The sequence below is a fragment of the Microtus oregoni genome, unplaced genomic scaffold (assembly GCF_018167655.1).
Source record: "Microtus oregoni isolate MIOR12 unplaced genomic scaffold, Mior012 000023F_ref0000262, whole genome shotgun sequence".
Classification (NCBI taxonomy): Eukaryota; Metazoa; Chordata; class Mammalia; order Rodentia; family Cricetidae; genus Microtus; species Microtus oregoni.
Window position 1 is genome coordinate 31,577,988 of NW_024543082.1, and position 22,983 is coordinate 31,600,970.

At 45.1% G+C, this 22,983-nt stretch overlaps 1 long non-coding RNA gene across 1 annotated transcript; it reads right to left on the bottom strand.

Annotated features, from left to right (window-relative positions):
- Positions 1–1,047: 1,047 nt before the first annotated feature.
- Positions 1,048–22,983, bottom strand: LOC121461886. Its single transcript, XR_005976230.1, has 3 exons — positions 22,685–22,983; positions 20,667–20,771; positions 1,048–1,926 (listed from the first exon to the last, which is right to left on the bottom strand). It is a non-coding gene; the product is annotated as an uncharacterized LOC121461886 (long non-coding RNA).

The following is a 22,983-nucleotide window of genomic DNA, read 5'->3' on the forward strand; positions in this document are numbered from 1 at the left end:
CAACTCACCTTTATTCTTAAATAAATTTGTTTCAGAATAAGTCTTTGAATGCATAGAAACCTGCTTCATCGTAGCAAGTAACTAAAAACTGTTTTCTAATCAGCCGCCACATGATTTAAACATTTTTTAAACACTAGTTGTTGTTCCTAATTTCTGACTGGCTTTCTTGTCTGCGGGTTAGAGGGTAAAGACGGTACACGGGGAAGAAAACACAGACACGCGGAGGTCCCACCTGGGTGCACTTTTAATGGGGGAGGGGTAACAGCCGGCAGGTGCAGGTGTGCTGACACAACAGGAGAGGTGGGGGAAAAAGAGAAAAGGGGGAAGGGGGGTAGCGACCCTCGCCTTTTAACGAGGAATGCAAAGGCTTCTGGGAAATGTGTCCGTAATCCAGGGGAACGCTGGGAGCTGTAGTTCCGCAAAGGAACAACCCTAGTAAACACAATGTATAAAATTGTATTTCTAAAAATAAGTTTATTAATCAAAAGAGGAGATTTTACAGTGAGCTTTTAATGAAATTACCTAAATTAGACAATAATGAATATTCATAACAAAAGAACCCGATTCACTTACATATGGTGAATAACGTGATAAAATGAAAGATACTGGGCTGTGTTTTCTGGATGTTAGAGTCTTGAGAATGAGGAACTGATAGGAATGATGACTAGTTCTACACGTTAGGTGCAAGGAAACATGGATGGTTATCTGCTGTTAATCAAGCCATCTAGAATAAGACCACTACCACAATCTAAAGCCAAATTTGAAGCAAGCTTTAATTAAATACTGACCAGGTGGATGGGCTCTAGCCAGGTTCATCTCTGGGTTTCCAGAAGATGCCCCCGAATCAAGGTTTGCAACAGCTGAAGTATTTCCTACTAGGTCCAACCAGGGGCAAGCATACATCCTGATCTACTTCCAGCCTACATCCAACCAAGGGCAAGCATACATTCTGATCTACTTTCAGCCTACATCCAACCAGGGGCAAGCATACATCCTGATCTACTTCCAGCCTACATCCAATCAGGGGCAAGCATGCATCCTGATCTACTTCCAGCCTACATCCAACCAGGGGCAAGCATGCATCCTGATCTACTTCCAGCCTACATCCAATCAGGGGCAAGCATGCATCCTGATCTACTTCCAGCCTACATCCAATCAGGGGCAAGCATACATCCTGATCTACTTCCGGCCTATATCCAATCAGGGGCAAGCATACATCCTGACGTACTTCCTGCCTGTGGACCTCCCTCCCACATGCGATCAGCATATCCAGTGAGCTGGCTCAAACAAACTTGTTAAGGAGAGTGAAAGCAGGCATCTTGTTATCTCCCATAAACAACAGCTTGGGACATTTCAGGAACTCTCTGTCCTTGGGCAAGGGTCTCGCAGAGCAGAGACATTTTTGTTCCATGGATAGGCACAGTAATTAAAATTTAAAATGTAACTTTGGCTTTCCCACTACCAGCAGTGGTGGGATGAATGCTGACGGGTAGACTCCCTCTCCATAAGCTCCCTCTCCAGCTAGACTACCCAATGCTGCAACAGGCTGCCAGATCCAACACACTGGAGCTTTAGATAAACTGAGGAGTAACCGCCTTATGAGAAATGATGTCTCCCTCTCCCCACAATCATCCCCCACTCCCCCATGTCTGCTTACTCTTCAACCCCAAGTCTCTGCCTTTTAGAGAGAAAAGTATCAATACTGGAGTCCCCACCCCATCTACCAGTCACACCACCCCAGGAGGGCCATTCTGTCCCTGGCGAGGCAAGATGCTAACAAAATTACTGGTGAGTATCCTGTAACAGATACATGCTGCCAAGGTGGACAAGCTCTTCTGGCTTTCGGGGGCAGCTCAGTCTGAACGATTCAGCTCAGCCTAGTTCTGGGCTCCACTCTGGATTCTCAGTTGAAGACGGAGTTCTAATCTGTATAAAGAAAGTGTGAAAGCATCGGTCAAGATCCGGTACAGGTTGTGGTAAGCAGAACTCCTAACGAGATCTTGCTTATTTATTAATTCTGCTAGGGTGACAGGGCATCACAGTTCCCCCATCTTGTATTCTTGCTGAGGCCATCTCAAGTTTAAATAAAATTTAACCTCCTTGATGAGAATCCCATGGAAAATTACCCAAAATGACCTTCTGGGAACCCAAGGTCAAGATGCCCCAGCTAACAGATCTTCTCTTAAACTGCCTGCTTATGCAAATCTCCCTTCCAGCAGAGATGCTAGGACATGATTTCTGCCTTTCAAAACCCATGCTCTAGAACACTCAGTGCTACAGACTACTAAGTGTAGTCTTAGCCGACTGGAATAAAGACTTTCAATTGACTATAAACTGTGTTTGAACAGTCATCTCTAGTGGGCTCCCCTTAACATTGTAATAAATTGCCACACATTTAGTGGCTTGAGTCTGCATGAATCTGTCACCTTGTAGTCCTGGAGTCTAGAAACAAGAAGTTGGGCTCACTGGGCTAAAATACACAGTCTTCCTCTGGAATTCCTAAGGTGGAGTCCATTCTCCAGCTTTTCCAGCATTTGAGGCCAGCACTCTGGCCTCATGGCTCTCCTCCGTCTTCAGAATTGGCTACCCCAGCACTCTGTTTGGGCTCTCAATCTGCCAACATTTCTACCTCTCAATTTCCTCTTTCACTGTTGGAAGCCTTATGAATACACTGGATCCAAAGATAATCTTCCAGGCCAGGAACCTTTAAATCAGGCAGGAAGATGTGGAAGAAGATTAAAAATTCAAGGCTGCAGAGAAGAAAAAAGGAAAGATAGAGAGAGGAGAGGAAGATGCCTATGGCCAGGCAGTCCAACCTCACCAGCCAGCAGACACAGAAGAAACAGGAAAAGTAGGGCATACAGAAGGAAAGAAAGGTAAAAAGCCCCAAGGTGCAAAGGATCGAACCCAGGACTCCATGCACACCAGGCAAGCAGTCAATCAACTGAGCTTCAGACCTGTTTGAAAAGCTCTGTACCCAGAAACACAGCCTGCTACTACACAGAGAGGACCAAGAGGTGAGTGACCACCCAACCCGGCAGGACACCCCACTCTCTAGGCCCTCCATAACAGGGCAAAACCTTGGGACCCCCTCCCCCACCTGCCTCAGCTTCTCTACCCACTTGGGTGAGTTCCCTGCAGGTAGGCTGCTCCAACACCCACAGCCCATTTATTGGACTCTGCAAGCTACAAGTCCCACTTCACCCCCAAACCCTCCTATATACCCCGCACCCCTGCAACCTCAGAGGAACTCTGAAACACAAGCTGCAACTACACAGAGAGGACCGAGAGAGAGGACCAAGAGACCTCAGTGGCTCCCTGAGACACAGACAGCGACAGTACAGAGCAGACCAAGAACAGTTCCCAAGGACACAGACAGCCACTGCAAGGATTGGACCAAGAGGCAAAAACTCTGCTGGCACCAACTGGAGGAAGGGATGGGTAGGCACCAATACAAGAATTCATTCAACAATCTAAAAACCAACATGGGAACACCAGAACCCAGTGGTCATACAACAGGAAGACTTGATCATCCTAACCCAGAAAAAGAAGAAAGCAATTTTTTTTGAGACAGGATTTCTCTGTAGCTTTGGAGCCTATCCTGGAACTAGCTCTTGTAGACCAGGCTGGTCTCGAACTCACAGAGACCCACCTACCTTTGACTCTTGAGTGCTGGGATTAAAGGCGTGTACCACCATTGCCCAGCTTAAGAAAACGGTTTTAAACATAATTTTATGAGGATTATGGAGATCTTTAAAGAAGAAATGAAAAATTCCTTTTAAAAGAAAATGGAGGGCTGGAGAAATGGCTCAGAGGTTAAAAGCACTGACTGCTCTTCCAAAGGTCCTGAGTTCAATTCCCAGCAACCGCATGGTGGCTCACAACCATCTGTAATGAGGTATGGTGCCCTCTTCTGGCATGTAGGCATGCAGGCAGACAGACTACTGTATACTTAATAAAAAAAATATTTTTTTAAAAAAATGGAGAGATAAACAAAAAATTGGAAGAACTCAATAAATTCCTCAAAGAAACCTGAGAAAAAAAACAAGAAAAAACAATCAAACAGGTGAAGCAAACAATTTAAGACTTGAAGACTGAAATAGAGGCAATAAAGAAAACCCAAACCGAGAGAATTCTGTTTAAGGAAAATCTAAAAAAATGAATGGGAACTAAAGAAACAAGCATAACCAACAGAATACAGGAGATAGAAGAAAGAATCTTAGGTGTTAAAAATACTATGGAAAATAGATTCATTGGTCAAAGAAAACATAAAATCCAACAAATTCTTAACACCAAATATCTAAAAAATCTGGGACACCATGAAAAAGACCAAACCTAAGAGTAATAGGGATAGAAGAAGGAGAAGAACTCCAACTCAAAGGCACAAAAAATATATTCAACAAAATCATAAAAGAAAACTTTCCCAACCTAAAGAAGGATATCCCTATGAATATACAAAAAAATTACAGAACACCAAATATACTAGACCAAGTTCCCTCATCATATAATAATCAAAATGCAAAACATATAGAATAAAAAAAGAATATTAAGAGTTATAAAGAAAAAAGATCAAGTAACATATAAAGATAGACATATCAGAATTATACCTGACTTCTCAATGGAAACCATGAAATCCAGAAGGTCCTGGACAGATGTGCTGCAGACACTAACAGACCACGGATACAAGCCCAGACTACTATACCCAGGAAAGCTTTCAATAGCCATCGATGGAGAAAACAAGATATTTCATGACAAAACCAGCTTGAAACAATACCTATCCACAAATCCAACCCTACAGAAAGTACTATAAAGAAAACTATACCCAAGGAAGCTAACTGCACCCACAAAAACACAGGCAATGGATAACCTCACACCAGCAGACCCCAAAGAAGGGAAACACACAAACACTACCACCAAAAAATAAAAGAATTAATAATCACTGGTCTTTAATATCTCTTAATGTCAATGGACTCAATTCAACTATAAAATGATACAGGCTATGAGAATGGATACAAAAGCAGGATTCATCCTTCTGCCATATACAAGAACCATACTTCAACCTCAAAGACAGACATTACCTCAGAGTAACGGGTTGGGAAAACATTTTCCATTCACATAGACCTAAGAAACAAGTGGGTGTAGCTATCCTAGTATCTAACAAAATAGACTTCAAACTAAAATTAATCAGAAGAAAGAAATGGAGAAGGACACTTCATATTCATCACAAGAATAATCCATTAAAATGAAGTCTCAATCCTGAGCATACATGCCCCAAATATAAGAGCACCCACGTATGTAAAAGAAACATTACTAAAGCTTAAATCACACATCAAACCCCACACACTTAATAATAAGAGACTTCAACACTCCACTCTCCCCAATGGATAAGTCAACCAGACAGAATCTTAACAGAGAAATAAGAGAACTAACAGATGTCATGATTCAAATGGACTTAACAGACATCTACAGAACATTCCACCCAAACATTAAAGAATATACCTTCTTCTCAGCACCTCATGGAACCTTCTCTAAAATTGACCACATACTTGATAAGAAAGTAAGCCTTAGCAGATACAAAAAATTGGAATAACCCCCTGTATTTTATGGGATCACCATCATTTAAAGTTAGAATTTAACAACAACACTAATTGCAGAAAGCCTACAAATTCATGGAAATTGAATAGTGCTCAATTGACCATGCCTGGGTCAAGGAAGAAATAAAGAAAGAAATTAAAGACTTCCTAGAATTCAACGAAAATGAATGCACAACATACCCAAATTTATGGGACACTATGAAAGCAGTGCTAAGAGGAAAGTTCATAGCAGTAAGTGCCTACATAAAGAAAGTGGAAAAAGCTCACATTAGTGACTTACCAGCACACCTGAAAACTCTAGAACAAAAAGAAGCAGACTCACCCGGGAAGAGTAAATGACAGAAAATAATCAAATTGGGGGCTGAAATCAGTAAAATAGAAACAAAGAAAACAATGCAAAGAATCAATGAAACAAAGAGCTCGTCCTTTGAGAAAATCAACAAGACAGACAAACCCTTATCCAAACTAATCAAAAGGCAGAGTGAGAACATCCAAATTAACAAAATCAGAAATGAAAAGGGGGAAATAACAGCAGACACTGAGGAAATTCAGAGAATCATTAGGTCCTACTACAAAAATCTATTCCACAAAATTAGAAAATGTAAAAGAAATGGACAACTTTCTGGACAGGTACCACATAACAAAATTAAATCAAGACCAGGTGAACAATTTAAATAGAGCTATGACCTGTAAGAAAATAAAAGCAGTCATCAAAAACTCCCAACCAAAAAAAGCCCAGGGCTGGATGGTTTCAGTGCAGAATTCTACCAGAACTTGCAAGAAGAGCTAATACCTATACACCTCAAAGTGTTCCACAAAATAAAACAGAAGAAACATTGCCAAACTCTTTCTATGAGGCTGATAGAAACCTGATACCTGATACCAAACTTAACAAAGACTCAACCAAGAAAGAGAATTACAGACTAATCTTACTCATGAACATAGATTAAAAAAAAACTCAATAAAATACATCAAGTAGAATCCAAGAACACATCAAAAAAATCATCCATCATTATCAAGTCAGCTTCACCCCAGAGCTGCAGGGATGGTTCATCATACGAATATCTATCAATGTAATCCACCATATAAGTAAACTGAAAGAAAAAACATATTATCACCTCATTAGATGCTGAAAAAGCATTGGACAAAATCGATCACCCCTTCATGATAAAGGTCTTGGAGAGATCAGGGATAGAAGGAAAATATCTAAACATAATAAAAAGTAGTACACAGCAAACTGACAGACAAAATCAAATTAAATGGAGAGAATCTCAAAGCAATTCCACCAAAATCAGGGACAAGACAAGACTGTCCACTCTCTCCATATCTATTGTCTTGAAGTTCTGGCTAGAGCAATAAGACAACAAAAGGAGACCAAGGGGATTAAAATTGGAAAGGAAGAAGTTAAACTTTCACTATTTACAGGTGATATGATAGTATATATAAGTGACCCCAAAAACTCTACCAGGGAACTCCTAGAACTGATAAATATCTTCAGTAATGTTGAAGGATACAAGATCAACTCAAAAAAATCAGTAACTGAAAAAAAAAAAAGAAAAGAAAGAGGGGGGCTGGAGAGATGGCTCAGAGGTTAAGAGCATTGCCTGATCTTCCAAAGGTCCTCACTTCAATTCCTGGCAACCACATGGTGACTCACAACCATCTGTAATGGGGTCTGGTGCCCTCTTCTGGCCTGCAGACATACACACAGACAGAATACTGTATACATAATAAATAAATAAATAAATATTTTAAAAAATCAATAACATTCTTTTTTTTTTTTTTTGATTTTTCGAGACAGGGTTTCTCCGTAGCTTTTTGGTTCCTGTCCTGGAACTAGCTCTTGTGGACCAGTCTGGCCTCAAACTCACAATCAGTGACATTCTTATATACAAAGATAAAGAAACTGAGAAAGAAACAGAGAAAAATCACCCTTCACAATAGCCACAAATAACATAAACTATCTTGGGACAACACTAACCAAAGAAGTGAAAGACCCGTTCAACAAGAATTTTAAGTCTTTGAAGAAAAAAAAAATTGAAGAATGGTGTGGAAGAATTGTCTGTATTCTGTCAATAATGTTTTAAATAAACACTGATTGGCCAGGCAGGAAATATAGGTGGGAAAACCAGACAGGAAGTAGAAATGATGTAATGAGAACAGGAGAATTCTGGGAAGAAGGAAGTTGATTCCTCCCACTCCTGCCCAGATCACCTCAGCAGCAGGATGTGACCTGCCCCGCTGGAAAAAGGTACTGAGCCACATGGCTAACATAGATCAGAAATTGGGTTAATCTGAAAGACCCCCCCGCCCAGCTTGTTAAACAACTTAGCACTGGTAACGCCATTTTACAAGGCTTGTACTGAATATTCAGGGTTTGAACAAAGGGCAGTTTAGAAGCTGCCAAAACGAGATAGAGACACCTGTGGCTGGGCAGGGGGAGGAACAAGGAATACCGAGAATATGGCCGGGTGTCATCTGCCCCAGGCGGGGAGAAGACACTCTGTCTGCCCTAGATAAGAGCCAAGGCAGCCCATATCTGAATTCTTGGGGACTAGGGACCTTGTCCCGACCTGAGCTCGGCCACATTCAAACTGACCAATGAAAACCCTGTAACTATGCTTCTCGCTTCTGTACCGCGCTTTTTGCTCCCCAAAACATATATAAACCCATTACCCTGACCTGGAGGGGCACAAGTCCTCTGAGAGACTTTGTCGTCCCAGGTACCTGTGTATCTGAATAAACCTCTTGCTGTTTGCATCCGTACAAGTGGTCTCGCTGTTCCTTGGGAAGGGTCTCCCCAGAGGAAAGACACTCTTGGAGGGTCTTTCATTTGGGGGCTCGTCCCGGATTTGGAGACCCCCACCCAGGGACCACCAACCCACCACCCTGGGAGGTAAGCTGGCCAGTGCCCTGTCTGTGTCTGTGTCTATGTCTGTCTGAGTCTTTTGTCGTTCTATCATTCAGTAAGATTCGATAGGGTCTATCAGTATCTGGCGGGCCAGGGAAGGAGCTGACGAGCTCAGACTCCCCCCCCCCCCCCCCCCCCCGCAGCCCTAGAAGACGTTCTAAGGGTGTCTGGAGCCTTTGGGGCTCAATCCGTAACTGGAGGACACTCCAGTATCCATAGGGGCTAAGAGTGACCAGGTCACTCCTCTAGTTCCCAGGAGGCCTCCATCTGAATCCGTAATGCTGCGCAGCTTCTGATTTTGAGTTTGGTTTTGGTTGTTTTGTTTCTTTGTTTTTATGTCCTTTGTTTTTGGTATATCTGTTTGTACTCGAGTCTAAATCTGGTACCATGGGACAATCGTTAACAACACCTTTAAGTCTCACTTTAGATCACTGGCCTGATGTCCGGGACCGAGCAAACAATCAATTGGTCGAAGTGCGAAAGAAAAAATGGGTAACTGTCTGTTCGTCTGAATGGCCCACATTCATAGCCGCGGGACGGCACTTTTAACCTTGATATCATTTCCTAGGTGAAGGAGCAGATGTTCGACATAGAATCCCCGGCCCCCTCGCCTATGGCCCATCGACTGAGGGGCAGACGCAGGCCATCGCCTGATTCCACCTCCCACCCCCTTCCCCTCCGAGAGGGTCCGAATGACCAGCAACAGCACTGGCCATTCTCAGCTTCTGATCTTTACAACTGGAAGCAACTAACTTGATAGAATCTATCCTAGTTACACACCAGCCCACCTGGGATGACTGCTAGCAGCTCTTGCAGGCTCTTTTGACCTTGGAGGAAAAACAAAGAGTCTTTTTGGAGGCGTGGAAGAATGTCCTGGGCCACAATGGACGCCCGACCCAGCTGCCGAACGAGATTGATGCGGCTTTTCCCTTGACCTGCCCTAATTGGGACTTTACCATGGACGCAGGTAGGGGACACCTATGTCTTTACCGCCAGTTGCTCATAGCGGGTCTCCAAGGGGCAGCACACCACCCCACTAATTTGGCTCAGGTAAAGCAAGTGATACAAGGGAATGGGGAGACACCCTCAGCATTTTTAAAAGGCTTAAGGAAGCATATAGAATGTATACCCCTTATGACCCTGAGGAGACTGGACAGGCCACTAGCATTTCGATGTCTTTCATTTGGCAGTCCAGCCCAGATATCCAAAGCAAGTTGCAGAGATTGGAGGGTCTGCAGGGATATACCTTACAGGATTTACTGAAGGAAGAGAGATTATGGCAGAAAATAAAAAAAAAAAATCAGGAGGAAAAAGACATAAAAAGAATAAAGAATTAAGCAGGCTGTTGGCCACTGTAGTTCAAGGACAAGATAAACAGGGAGGTAGGCTGGGAGAATGGAAGGGGGCCAAAATGGATATTGACCAATGTGCCTACTGCAAGGAACGAGGCTGCTGGATCAGGGCATTCTCACTCCCTGCCGATTGCCATGGAACACCCCCCTCCTGCAAATAAAAAAAAAAAAAAAACCGGGGACTGGGGACTATTGGCCAATGCAGGATCTGAGAGAGGTTAACAAAAGGGTGGAGGATATACACCCCACGGTCCCCAACCCTTACAATCTATTTGAGTACTCTGCCACCATCCCACGTTTGGTACACTGTATTGGATTTAAAGGATGCTTTCTTCTGCTTGCGGTTACATCCTGAGAGCCAGTCCCTTTTTGCCTTTGAATGGAAGGACCCAGATCTTGGACTTTTGGGTCAATTGACCTGGACCAGGCTCCCCCAGGGATTTAAGAATAGCCTGACCCTCTTTGATGAGGCCTTACACTGGGACTTGGCAGACTTTCGGGTTCAGTACCCCGCCCTGATATTGCTCCAATATATTGATGACCTCCTTCTGGCGGCCGCCTCGGAAAAAGAATGTCAGGAGGGCACAAAAGCCCTCCTACAGACATTGGGACAATTAGGATATCGGGCATCAGCCAAAAAGTCTAAGATATGTCAGAAACAAGTCATTTACCTAGGTTATCAATTGAGAGATGGACAGAGATGGCTGACCGAGGCGCGCAAACAGACTATCACTAACATCCCTGCCCCCCAGAACCCCCGCCAGCTGCGGGAGTTTCTGGGAACAGCGGGGTTCTGCTGCCTCTGGGTCCCAGGGTTTGCGGAGATAGCTACACCCCTGTACCCCCTAACCAAGCAGGGGGCAATGTTCAGATGGGAAAAGAAATAGCAAAAGGCTTTTGAGGACAATATCAAAAAGGCTTTACTAACCTCACCCACATTGGGCCTTCTAGACGTTACCAAGTCCTTTGAACTGTTTATAGATGAAAAGCGGGGATATGCCAAGGGGGTCCTGACCCAGAGACTGGGCCACTGGAGGCGTCCTGTGGCCTATCTGTCCAAGAAACTCGACCCAGTAGCTTCTGGATGGCCACCCTGTCTACGGATGGTAGCAGCTATTGCAGTCCTTACCAAGGACGCAGGTAAATTGACTCTAGGCCAGCCATTGACCATCCTGGCACCCCATGCAATGGAGGCCTTGGTCAAACAGCCTCCAGACCGCTGGCTTTCCAATGCCCGCATGACTCATTACCAAGCCATGCTCCTGGATGCGGACCGGGTGCAATTTGGACCTGTGGTCACTCTCAACCCTGCAACCTTGCTCCCCTTGCTGGAGGAGGCAGAGCAGCATGATTGCCTCCAGATCCTTGCGGAAATGCACGGGACCAGACCAGACCTGACGGATTACCCTCTTCAGGACGCTGACTACACCTGGCACACCGATGGTAGCAGCTTCCTGGAAAACGGGGAACAGAGAGCGGGGGCAACAGTAACCACGGAAACTGAGGTAATTTGGGCTGAGGCCCTACCAGCAAGTGCCTCATCCCAAAGAGCAGAACTCATCACATTGACCCAGACACTCCAGATGCTCCAGATGGCAGAAGGTAAGAAACTTAATGTCTATATGGACAGTCGATACGCCTTTGCCACTGCCCATATACATGGGGAAATTTACTGAAGGCGAGGGCTCCTGACCTCAGAGAAAAAAATTAAAAATAAGACTAAAATCTTGACACTACTCAAAGCCCTATTTCTGCCCCAAAAACTGAGTATTATGGACTGTCCTGGCCACCAAAAGGGTCACAGCCCAGAGGCAAAAGAAAATCGATTGGCGGATGCTGCCGCCAAAGAGGCTGCCCTAAAAACAATCAGCACCTCCTGAGCCTTCACTCTGACCGATTCAGAAAATACAAGGCTGTTCTGATGTCCACTGCCCTAAAGTCAAGAGGACACCAACCTCCTAAAGAAAATGGGGGCCACCTATGACCCCAAAGAGTAACATTGGGTCTTCAAGGAAAAGACTGTTATGCCAATGAGAAACCTTACTGGAACGACAGGAAACTGGCCCAAACCTCCTAAACAGAGATGGGGCACTACAAAAGGTAACTGATAAAAATAAAGCCTGTGCTCAAGTAAATGCAGGTAAGACTAAGACCTGGACAATATGGATACAAATACCTATTGGTATTCATGGACACCTTTTCAGGATGGGTGGAAGCCTTTCCCACCAAACACGAGACTGCTAAGGTTGTAACTAAAAAGCTCTTGAAAGAAATCTTTCCCAGGTATGGCATGCCCCAGGTATTGGGCACTGATAATGGACCTGCTTTCATCTCCCAGGTAAGTCAGTTGGTGGCCAAGCTATTGGGGATTGATTGGAAATTACATTGTGCATACCGACCCCAAAGTTCAGGGCAGGTATAACGGATAAATAGAACCATCAAGGAGACTTTGACCAAATTAACGCTTGCAACTGGCTCTAGAGACTGGGTGCTCCTCCTTCCCCCAGTCCTCTACTGGGCCCGGAACACACCGGGCCCTCATGGACTCACCCCATTTGAGATACTATATGGGACACCTCCACCATTCATTAATTTCTTTGACTCTAATATTGCTGATTTTGCTAACAGCCCTTCTCTGGAAGCTCATTTACAGGCACTGCAGATTGTCAAGAGAGGTCTGGAGGCCATTAGCTGCAGCCTATCGGGAACAACTGGACAAACTGGTGGTACCACATCCCTTCCAGATAGGAGACACTGTCTGGGTCCACAGACATCAGACCAAAAACCTAGAACCCCGCTGAAAGGGACCATACACCGTACTGCTGACCACCCCCACGGCGCTGAAAGTTGACGGCATCGCCGCCTGGGTCCACGCCTCCCACGTCAAGGCAGCCCATCACCCTGAGGAGAAGGAGCCAACTGCGACCCCACCATGGAGAATCCAGCGCATCCAAAACCCGTTAAAACTAAGACTCACCTGTGGGGCCCCTTGATTACTCTCTGGGCCCTGCTAAGACTGGTAGGGGCAACCCTAGAGGGGAGCCCACACCAGACATTCTCCTTAAAATGGCAAGTCCTGTCCCAAAGTGGAGAGATTGTTTGGGAAATTCAGGACAACCATGCACTTAACACTTGGTGGCCTACTCTCACACCCGATTTTTACCAGTTAGCTGCAGGATCAAATGATTGGGACCTAGAGATTCCCGAATCCACTTAAAACAATTGAATGGAAGATTCCATTCAAAGTCATAAGAGAAATGGGGGAATGAAAGACCCCCCCGCCCAGCTTGTTAAACAACTTAGCACAGGTAACGCCATTTTACAAGGCTTGTACTGAATATTCAGGGTTTGAACAAAGGGCAGTTTAGAAGCTGCCAAAACGAGATAGAGACACCTGTGGCTGGGCCGGGGGAGGAACGAGGAATACCGAGAATATGGCCGGGTGTCGTCTGCCCCAGGCGGGGAGAAGACACTCTGTCTGCCCTAGATAAGAGCCAAGGCAGCCCATATCTGAATTCTTGGGGACTAGGGACCTTGTCCCGACCTGAACTCGGCCACATTCAAACTGACCAATGAAAACCCTGTAACTATGCTTCTCGCTTCTGTACCGCGCTTTTTGCTCCCCAAAACATATATAAACCCATTACCCCGACCTGGAGGGGCACAAGTCCTCTGAGAGACTTTGTCGCCCCAGGTACCTGTGTATCTGAATAAACCTCTTGCTGTTTGCATCCGTACAAGTGGTCTCGCTGTTCCTTGGGAAGGGTCTCCCCAGAGGAAAGACACTCTTGGAGGGTCTTTCAAATCAAGATGTGAGAGTTAGCCAATGAGAGGCTAGAGCTAATGGGCCAATCAGCTTTATAACTTATAGAGATCTATGTGTGATTTGTGGGGGGAGGGGCTTGCCAGCTGTGGGGTACCGGGCGGGACAGAAACCCAAACAACAAACCAGTCCCGCTCATGTTACAGAAGAAGATACCAGAAAATGGAAGGATCTTGGATAGGTAGGATCAACATAGTAAAAATGGCAATCCTACCAGAAACATTCCATTGATTCAATGCAATCCCCATCAAAATCCCAACACAATTCTTCACAGACCTTAAAAGAACAATACTCAACTTCATATGGAAAAATAAAAAAAAAAACCAGGATAGTCAAAACATTACTGTACAATAAAGGAACTTAGAGGCATCACCATCCCTGACATCAAGCTCTATTATAGAGCTACAGTAATGAAAACAGCTTAGTGTTCGCATAAAAGCAGAGAGGTTGTCCTATGGAATCAAATTGAAGACCCAGATATTAATCCACACACTGTGAACACTTGATTTTTGACAAAGAAGCTAAAATTACACAATGGAAAAAAGAAAGCATTAAAGGAGTAAGTCACAAAACAATCCCACATCAATTTGGAATTATGATTAATAAAAGGGTTATTTATTTAAAGGGAAAAAACTTACAGATCACCTTCCTAGACAACAGCCTCCTGCACGACCAGGAAAAGCGTCTGATAGCCAGAAACGGAATCCGAAACAAGCAAGTAAGCGAGAGGGCTGCTGCCCGCTTATTTTTAAAGCGAAAGATACCACACCCCAGTGGGCTGGTATCTCAAAGGCTATTGGCTGAAGGAGCAAAAGTAGCTCCTGCAGCAAAGCATCTTCAACAATGGTGTTGGTATAACTGAATGTCAACATGTAGAAAAACTCAAATAGATCCATATTTTTCCCCATGCACAAAACTCAAGTCCAAATGGATTAAAGACCTCAATATAAATCTGACCATGCTGAACTTCATAAAAGAAAAAATGGAAAGCAGCCTTCAATGCATGGGCACAGGAGACCACTTCCTAAATATAACACAGACACTGAGAGCAACAATAAATAAATGGACCTCCTGAAATTGATAAGCCTCTGTAAAGCAAAGGACTCAGTCAATAAGACAAAAAAGGCAGCCTACTGAATGGGAAAAGATCTTCACCAACCCCACAACAGACAGAGGACTGATCTCCAAAATATGTAAAGAACTCAAGAAATTAAACACCAAAATTCCAAATAAAATAAAGTATACAAAAAATCAAGAGGGCTGGAGAGATGGCTCAGAGGTTAAGAGTCCTGGCTGCTTTTCCAGAGGACCTAGGTTCAATTTGCTGCACCCTCAACACAGTCCAGAACTGTCTGTAACTCCAGTTCCAGGGGACCTGACACAGTCACACAGACATACATGCAGGCAAAACACCAATTCACATAAAATAAAAAATAAAAATTTAAGAAATCAAATCACAGTTTAATTGTTAAAAAATGTAGATAGCTTTTCCTAATTAAATGTAAGCGTAACTTCATTCAGTTTGTGACTTGGAGTCAGGGTTTCTCTGTGGTTTTGGAGCCTGCCCTGGAACTAGCTCTTGTAGACCAGGCTGGTCTCGAACTCACAGAGATCTGCCTGCCTCTGCCTCCCAAGTGCTGGGATTAAAGGCCTGCGCCACCACCGCCCTTCTTACGCGGTTGGGAAACTTCCCGCTCCTTGTGTTGACATATTTGCTAGCCCCAAAGCTCTTTCAGCAATGTCACGCTGCATGCTCTGCTTGCCACGCCGAACATGTCTGAATGTGTAACAGGCTTTCTCGGACCGCCAGCCCTCAAATCATGACATGGAGACTGATTATTGGTTATGAATGCTCAGCCTTATCTTATGCTTGTCCCACTAGCTCTTATGACTTCATTTAAACTTTCTCTTCATCTGTGCTTTTCCTCGGGACTTTTTACTTTTCTTTCATTCGGTATGTCCTCCTTTCCTGCTTGCCTTGCAGCCCCGTCTATCTTTCTCCTGCCTAGCTATTGGCTGTTCAGCTTTTTATTAGACCAATCAGGTACCTTAGGCAGGCAAGGTGATACAAATGCAACACATCTGTACAGAGTTAAATAAATGCAGCATACATAAGGTGCCTTTACCTAGTAAAAGTCATACTCTTCAACAGTATGTGAACTACATTGGTGGAGGTGCCCGCGGACGCCAGAGAGGTTTGTGGATCTGTTTGTTGTGAGCTACCTGATATAGGTGCTGGGAAATGAACTCGGTCATCTGCAAGAACAAGTGCTCTTAACTGCTGAGCTGTCTCTCTAGCCCCTGCTTTGGTTTCTCTAAAAGGGGGGGGGGATGAAAAGACATTCAAATAGAAACCACATTTTATGTCACATAACTATAAAGAAGAGTTGCTTATGTCACTTTGTTTTGTCCTTTGTTATATCAAAATGAAGTACACTTCCCAAAGAGGACACAGAAGTATTTTTGCCTTGTTATGTATAAAGGTGAGAGTATTTTTTTTTTGGTGGGGGGTGGTTTTGAGACAGGGTTACTCTGTGTAGCCCTTGCTGTCCTGGAACTAGCTCTGTAGACCAGGATGTCCTTAAATTCACAAAGATCTGCCCGCTTCTGCCTCCCAAGTGCTGGGATTAAAGGTAATGTGTTACCACTCCCCGACAAGAATATTGGTAATCGTTTTGCTGCCAGACATATGGTTGCGCATGCCTAGCATTCCAGCATCCGGGAGACCAAGGCAGGAGATTCTGACTTTGAGGACATCATGGGCTGCTTTAGACAATGTCTCCAAACAGCAACAACAAAATTTCACTTTTTGATTGTTATTCTGGTCAAAATTGAAAACCACAGCTGCAGGTTAATTCAACATAAAGCAGCTCCCTGCTCTAGGTCTGACGGGACCATCATCCCTCAAAGCCCATCAGGTAAGCGTACCATCTTGCCACTGCCTCTGTCTTTATAGTTAACAGGAGCCAGCAAAACCCACACTTGTTCACAGCACAGGTTCTCAGGAAGCAGGTACAACAAGTCCCCTTAACATCAGCATGGGTATTTTTCATTTTTCATGAGTATTAAACAGCTGTTTCTTTGAGGGAGTGATTCTCCTTTGAACCACATTGGGGAGAAACAAGGAATGAAAGCAGTCCTTCCTACTTTTCATATCTGGAGGCAGGACAAAATGATTTGACCCAACTCTGGAAGGTTTAGTATTCTTCTAAAATGACAAATGCTATGGACTGTTTGGAATAAAAGGTTCACCATAGAATTAGATTTTTTTCTTTTCTTTTCTTTTTTTTTCTTTCGTTGTTTGTTTGCTTGTTTTTCAAGACAGGGTTTCTCTGTGTAGCCCTGGCTGTCCTGGAACTCACTCTATAGATCACACTGGACTCAAACTCAGAAATGTTCCTGCCTCTGTTTCCTGGAGTACTGGGATTAAAGGTGTGGGCCACCACCATCAGGCAAGGGTTACTTTTTAAAAAGCTGCCAAAGAAGAGAAAAGCTGAGTTTCACTCTGGTCCTGCCAAGTTGTTCTCCCCATAGGTGACCACTAGCTACTGAAAGGACTGGCATACAGGACACCCCAAGACCAAGTTCTCCACCTGTCCCAGAGGGACAAAGACAGGGAAAAGAGACAAAGAGGAGGGAGGGGAAGAGAACACGGAGAGGGAATGGTATTTGCCCTGGAGAGACAAAAGACTGCCTCTGGCTAGTGAGAGACAGAAGAGCCTGACAGAAGTGACCCATAGGCGAAAGGCAGTTTATAAAGGAAAAGGGGGAAACTTCGCATTACGATGAGGTGTTTGATTTTGATTGGGTATGTTGATTAGAGCAGCGTAAAGGAGGCTTTTGATTGCTGGACTTGAATACATTAATATCTTGACCCTGGTGGTCAGCCTCAGGGGCAGGAAGTGGCCAAGTGAAGGAACAGATCTTGGTGACTCCTTTAGCTAGGCAGAGGGACCGGGAAAGGGAAGACCTGCCAGAGCTGCGCTGCCGCACACAGGCTTGCTGGGGTCCATTTAAATTGTCAGTTGCACAAACAAGACAACGAACAGGTGAGGCAATGTGAAGAAAGCCTTACAGGCGGCTTTACCCAAAGATTTAGATTACGTCGTGTGTCTCACCAGATAGAAAGAAGACAGAAATTAACATGGCCCCGAAGTGAAGGCTGCCCAAAGGAACAAGTCAAGGGAGCAGAAAATGGTGGCACCATTGAGGCAAGGAGGACAAGAGCACAGACATCCTCAACACGTCAGACCTTTATGATAACGGCCAGGTTTCTGGAAAGTGGAAGACAGAAGATTTGTTTCAACAGGAGTCACACAGTCTGACTTGAGGTTCTAAAAGATTCAGTCATTGATTTTCTTATGCAGTTGCTCAATTTCAAAGCATCTAGCCTCATCTGCTACCAAACAATGTCTAGTTGGCCTGCTTCCAACATTCCACTCCAAGTGGTTCTATGACTTTTCCTCCCCTACAATTCCAGCTGATCATATTCCATTAAAACATTTTTCTAAGCCAGATGGTGGTAGCACATGCCTTTATCCCAGCACTCAGGAGGCAGAGGCAGGCAGATCTCTGTGAGTTAGAGGCCAGCCTGGTCTACAGAGAGAGTTCCAAGACAGTCATGTAACAGGACAAGGCCGTGCAGAGTCTCCTCCATCTTGAAGTCTTACTCAGGCTCAGGCAACTTCAGGTTTCACTAGAATTTGATCTCCTTGATGGAGAATCCAGTGGAAAATTATCCAACTCTGTCCTAAGACCTGATGCCAAGATGTCCCAGATAACTTATCTTGGTTCCTGTTAAACTGCTTGTTTGAGAAAATGTCCCCTTGCAGCAGCAGAGCAGACACCAGGATGTGGTTTCTGCCTTTAAAAGCCCCTCGGTCTAAATGCTCAGGGTTACACTTAGGGCCTGACTACCTGAGTACTAGTAGCCTGCTGGAATAAAGGCCTTTTCTTTTTGTAACAGCCATGGCTGTCCTCGAACTCACAGAGATCTGGCTGCCTGTGCCTCCCAAGTGCTGGGATTAAAGGCATGAGCTGCCACCACCAGGCAAATAAAGACTTTTAATTGACTATAAACTGTGTCTGGAAGGCTCCCCATAAGATTTTGGAGGCCCCAGTGAGATCCCCAGAGACTGAACCTCAACACTCAGGAGAAGAGTACACAGGCTGGGAAGAACTCTTAAGGAGTGTGCACCCTGAGATGTCCCTGGGCCCCAAGGAAATCCTCTGTGAGTGATTGTTGCCAATTGCTCTGGAGGCACATGGATGCTGCCACCCAGAAGAGAAAAAAAGAGGGGGGCATTGAAAGTCATCTGATCTGCTCCCTCTGGAATTCAGTTTGGCTATTTAATATATTTCAATAATATCTGGTTAGGAAAAAAGAAGGCAGGTCAGACAGGACCATAGATCCTGTCCATAGATATGTATGAGACCTCCTCTGATTCCCCTTGTCTGCTCTGGTGTCTGAATGTGTGGTAGCTATTTGTCTTTATTATGTGTCTCTGTATGACTGTGTGCCTCCCTATACAAGAAGTATGTTTCCATCAGCTCTGTTGCTTGGAGAAACAGATCTAAATGGAAGGGAGAGTGAGCCATCCCAAAACCACAGCCACCAAAAAGGGGATTCCACAGAAGCCAGAGGCAATAGAGCTGCAGAGGTGGCAGTAGAGGAGGTGAATGTGAAACCAAAACAGGAGCCATATTGTTATCCATTGTTACTGTCTGGGTACCAAATCCTTATCCATTGTTACTGTCTCTGTGATACATTGTTACTGTCTCTGTACCACATCCTTATCCATTGTTACTGTCTCCTTACCACACTGTTATACATTGTTACTGTCTCTGTACCACATCCTTATCCATTGTTACTGTCTCCTTACCACACTGTTATACATTGTTACTGTCTCTGTACCACATCCTTATCCATTGTTACTGTCTCTGTACCACACTGTTATACATTGTTACTGTCTCCGTACCACACTGCTATCTATGGTTATTGTCTCCATACCTTACAAGAATAAATTTCTGTTTCCTAAGCCTAAAGTGTCCTAGAAACTATGTTCTTCAACCTATGATGAATTTGATGCATATCCACTTTTGCTAAACTCCGGAACCGGTGATACATGGTTGCCCTTTTGCCTTCCGAGAATGTGTCTTCCCAGTTATCTTGATGACTCCCCTTCTATGACATATTCTTGCATTTTTCTCTTCTACAGGCAGCCTCGAGCCAAGTCCCCCATGCCTCTATCCAGTTGCTAAGAGACAATCATCTCAACAGCTGTTTTCTACCAACCCTAACCCTTCCCCACAAAAGAGACCTCAAAAGACAGTGAGGGGCTGCTCTCTGAAACCCCGACTTAGGGGAAGGCAGTCATCTGGCCAGTCCCTTGTGCACTTTAATCAGACAGTCATGTAAATGTTTTTTAGCCCCCTCAGGTCTAATATGAGGCCTCTCCCAGTCCTGGTAACCCAGTTTACTGGACTGCAGGTAATACACCCTTAGGCTAGACTGACTGGAGGAATAAGGACTGGCCAAACAGGATAGCAAGAATGACAGATGCCGCCAGACAGCAGACTCATCCTTCTTTGGAGTCTGGAAAGGATGCTGGTGTCATCCCCTGGGGAAGGGAGCACGAAAGGCCGCTAAGGAGGACAGATGGATCTGGACTCAGGCCCCTTAAAGATAAAGGTGAAAATGACCAGAGTTTACTATGGCAGAGGACACAATCCCCATCCACCCCGACCCTGGATGCAGGGATTCAGAAAAACCACAGATGGGAAACTTTTGAGTCAATCTCTGCTCTCTTATGTCCCTTCCAGAGATGGAACAATCTTGGTGTAGACAAACCGCGGGGAGGGGGGAGGTCAGAAAATGAGGTTGTGGAGAAGACTAGCCTGCAAATTGTAAAGAAGAAAAAGGCCTTCAGGAATTATTTTATGTGTGGTCTACCAAGGACTAGGTCCCTGCATCATGTCGTCGTTACCTGGTTGGTTTGTAGCAATGGACTGAGGAAAGGAGCCTCCTGCGACTCAATGGAAAGTCACACCCCACTCTATGTATACTGGTCTGTTATCCTCCAGCTGTCTGCCTATAATGGAGAAGAGGGAGGAGCTCTTATCAGCCATGGGTAATGTTAATGAAGGTCAAATGAACCCCAATTCTGGTTCTGATTCTAGTAGAGGCAGGAATAAGCCACTAAAGCTGTCGTAGGCACCTCAGCCTTGATTGTTGGGAATCAAAACTTTGAGGAGCTCAGTTTCCAGATAGATGTAGATTTAGGCCATTTGGAGAATTCTATTTCCAGGCTGGACAGCTGACTTGACTCCCTCACAAAGGTAGTCCTACAAAACTGAAGGAGGCTGAACCCTCTTTTAATGACACAGGGAGGACTTTGCACAGCCTCAGGGGAACTTGTTTCCATGCTAACCCATCAGTGGTAGTTAGTGAAAACCTTGCCATGGTCAGAGAACACCTCAAAGAAAGGAGGAGTCTCTGTTTGCCTGGCCCCCGTGGCTGACCACCTGACTGTCAGCATTAGCTAAACCATTGATTCTTATTCTGATCAGACTAATGATGGGACCTTGTATACTCAACTGCATGGCCAACTATTTATTTGTGGTTTGGCGGAATGAATTCCCACAATAATAAACTCAGCTAAGCGCTTAGTCCTTAGAGCCAGCTGTATCCCCTTACAATAGGACTAGCTAATGATTTGATTCATGCCCACAGTGGGAAATGTGACAGGAAAAGGCAGTGCAGAGGTTCCTCCATCTTGTATTCTTGCTCAGATCATTTTGGATTGAACTAGAATTTGATCTTCTTAATGGAAAATGCTGTGGGAAACTACTCTAGGAAGGCCAAAATGTCCCAGGTAACTCAGTTTCCATTAAACTGCGTATGAAAACCTCTCCCTACAGTGAGGGAGATACCAGGATGTGGTTTTTGTCGTTAAAAACCCCTAGGCCGCTGAGTGGTGGTGGCACAGGCCTTTAATCCCAGTACTTGGGAGGCAGAGACAGGTGGATCTCTGTGAATTGGAGGCCAACCTGGTCTACAAAGTGAGCTCCAGGACAGGCTCTAAAGCTACAGAGAAACCCTGTCTAAAAGAAGAAAAAAGGAAGGGAGGGAGGGAGGAAGGGAGGGAGGGAGGGAAGGCAGGCAGGCCCTTGTTCTAAATGATCTGGGCTACACTTGGGTCCCGAATACCGACCGGAGTGTAGTCGTAATAAAGGCTTTGAGTTGGCTATAAACTGTGTCTGCTTGGTCATCTCTGGTAGTTTATGGGTTTGGTTTTTTTGGTGGTGGTGTCTTTTGAGACAGGGTTCCTCTTTGTAGCTTTGTCTGTCCTGGAACTTGTTCTGTAAACCAGGCTGGCCTCGAATTCAAGAGATCCAAATCAAGAGGGTACAATCAGAAGATAGAACAGAGACAGGAAATGCATTTGGTTTTTATCCTAACTCAGGTGGTGACAGTGTCTTTTTCCCAAAGGCTGGGATCCGACCTCACAGTGTTAATTCAGTTAGCTAGGCTGAAAAGACTTGGCCCAGGGGGTCACTGCTTCAGGCCTTCTAATTGGTAGAATGCAGCAGAAAAAAACAAGGTTTTACTGGGTAGGGGACTTAAGATATCTGCATTAAAATCTTACAAGTGGCAAGAAATAAAAGATCCGAATTCCCTCTCCTATCAACAAGCTTTAGAGTAGGTAAAGACATATATTTGTTACAATAGAGCAGCAGTCATATGTCTGCAGGTCGGCCTCAACATTAACTGCTTTCCTTAAACAAAGGAAGTTATGCACAATCTTCCTGGTTTCGGGAATTCAGAGGTAAACCCACCGCGGCTGAGCGGAGCGCTAAGTTAGGAAGGGGCGGTGCGATTCCTGCACACACTTAAGCACGGGAGAGGGGACATTAGTTTGCAGTGGGTGACTTCTCGGGGATGATGCCGGCGTGCAGGAACTCAAGCCCGAAATCCCGACATCTGCAAGCGCTAAAACCTCACCAATCTGCATTAAAAACACACCGATCCCACCAACACAAGGCTGGTGAAGGCACGCGGAAGAAGCTGCGCCTGCGCGACCTGCCCGCTCCGCGCGCGCGTCTGCACCACCGGCCAGGTTGCTTGTCCGCCCCAGCCCGCGCCTGCACGTCCACGGGCATTTCATGGCGAACCTCGCCTAGGCATTGCCGAATCCCAGGCACAGCCACCGTGGAGCAGACCCCGTGGGCGGGCGTTCGGGAAAGCCTCGCTGGGCGAGCGGGCGGGCCAGCAGACAGGGGAGCGCCAGCCGCCAGAGGCAT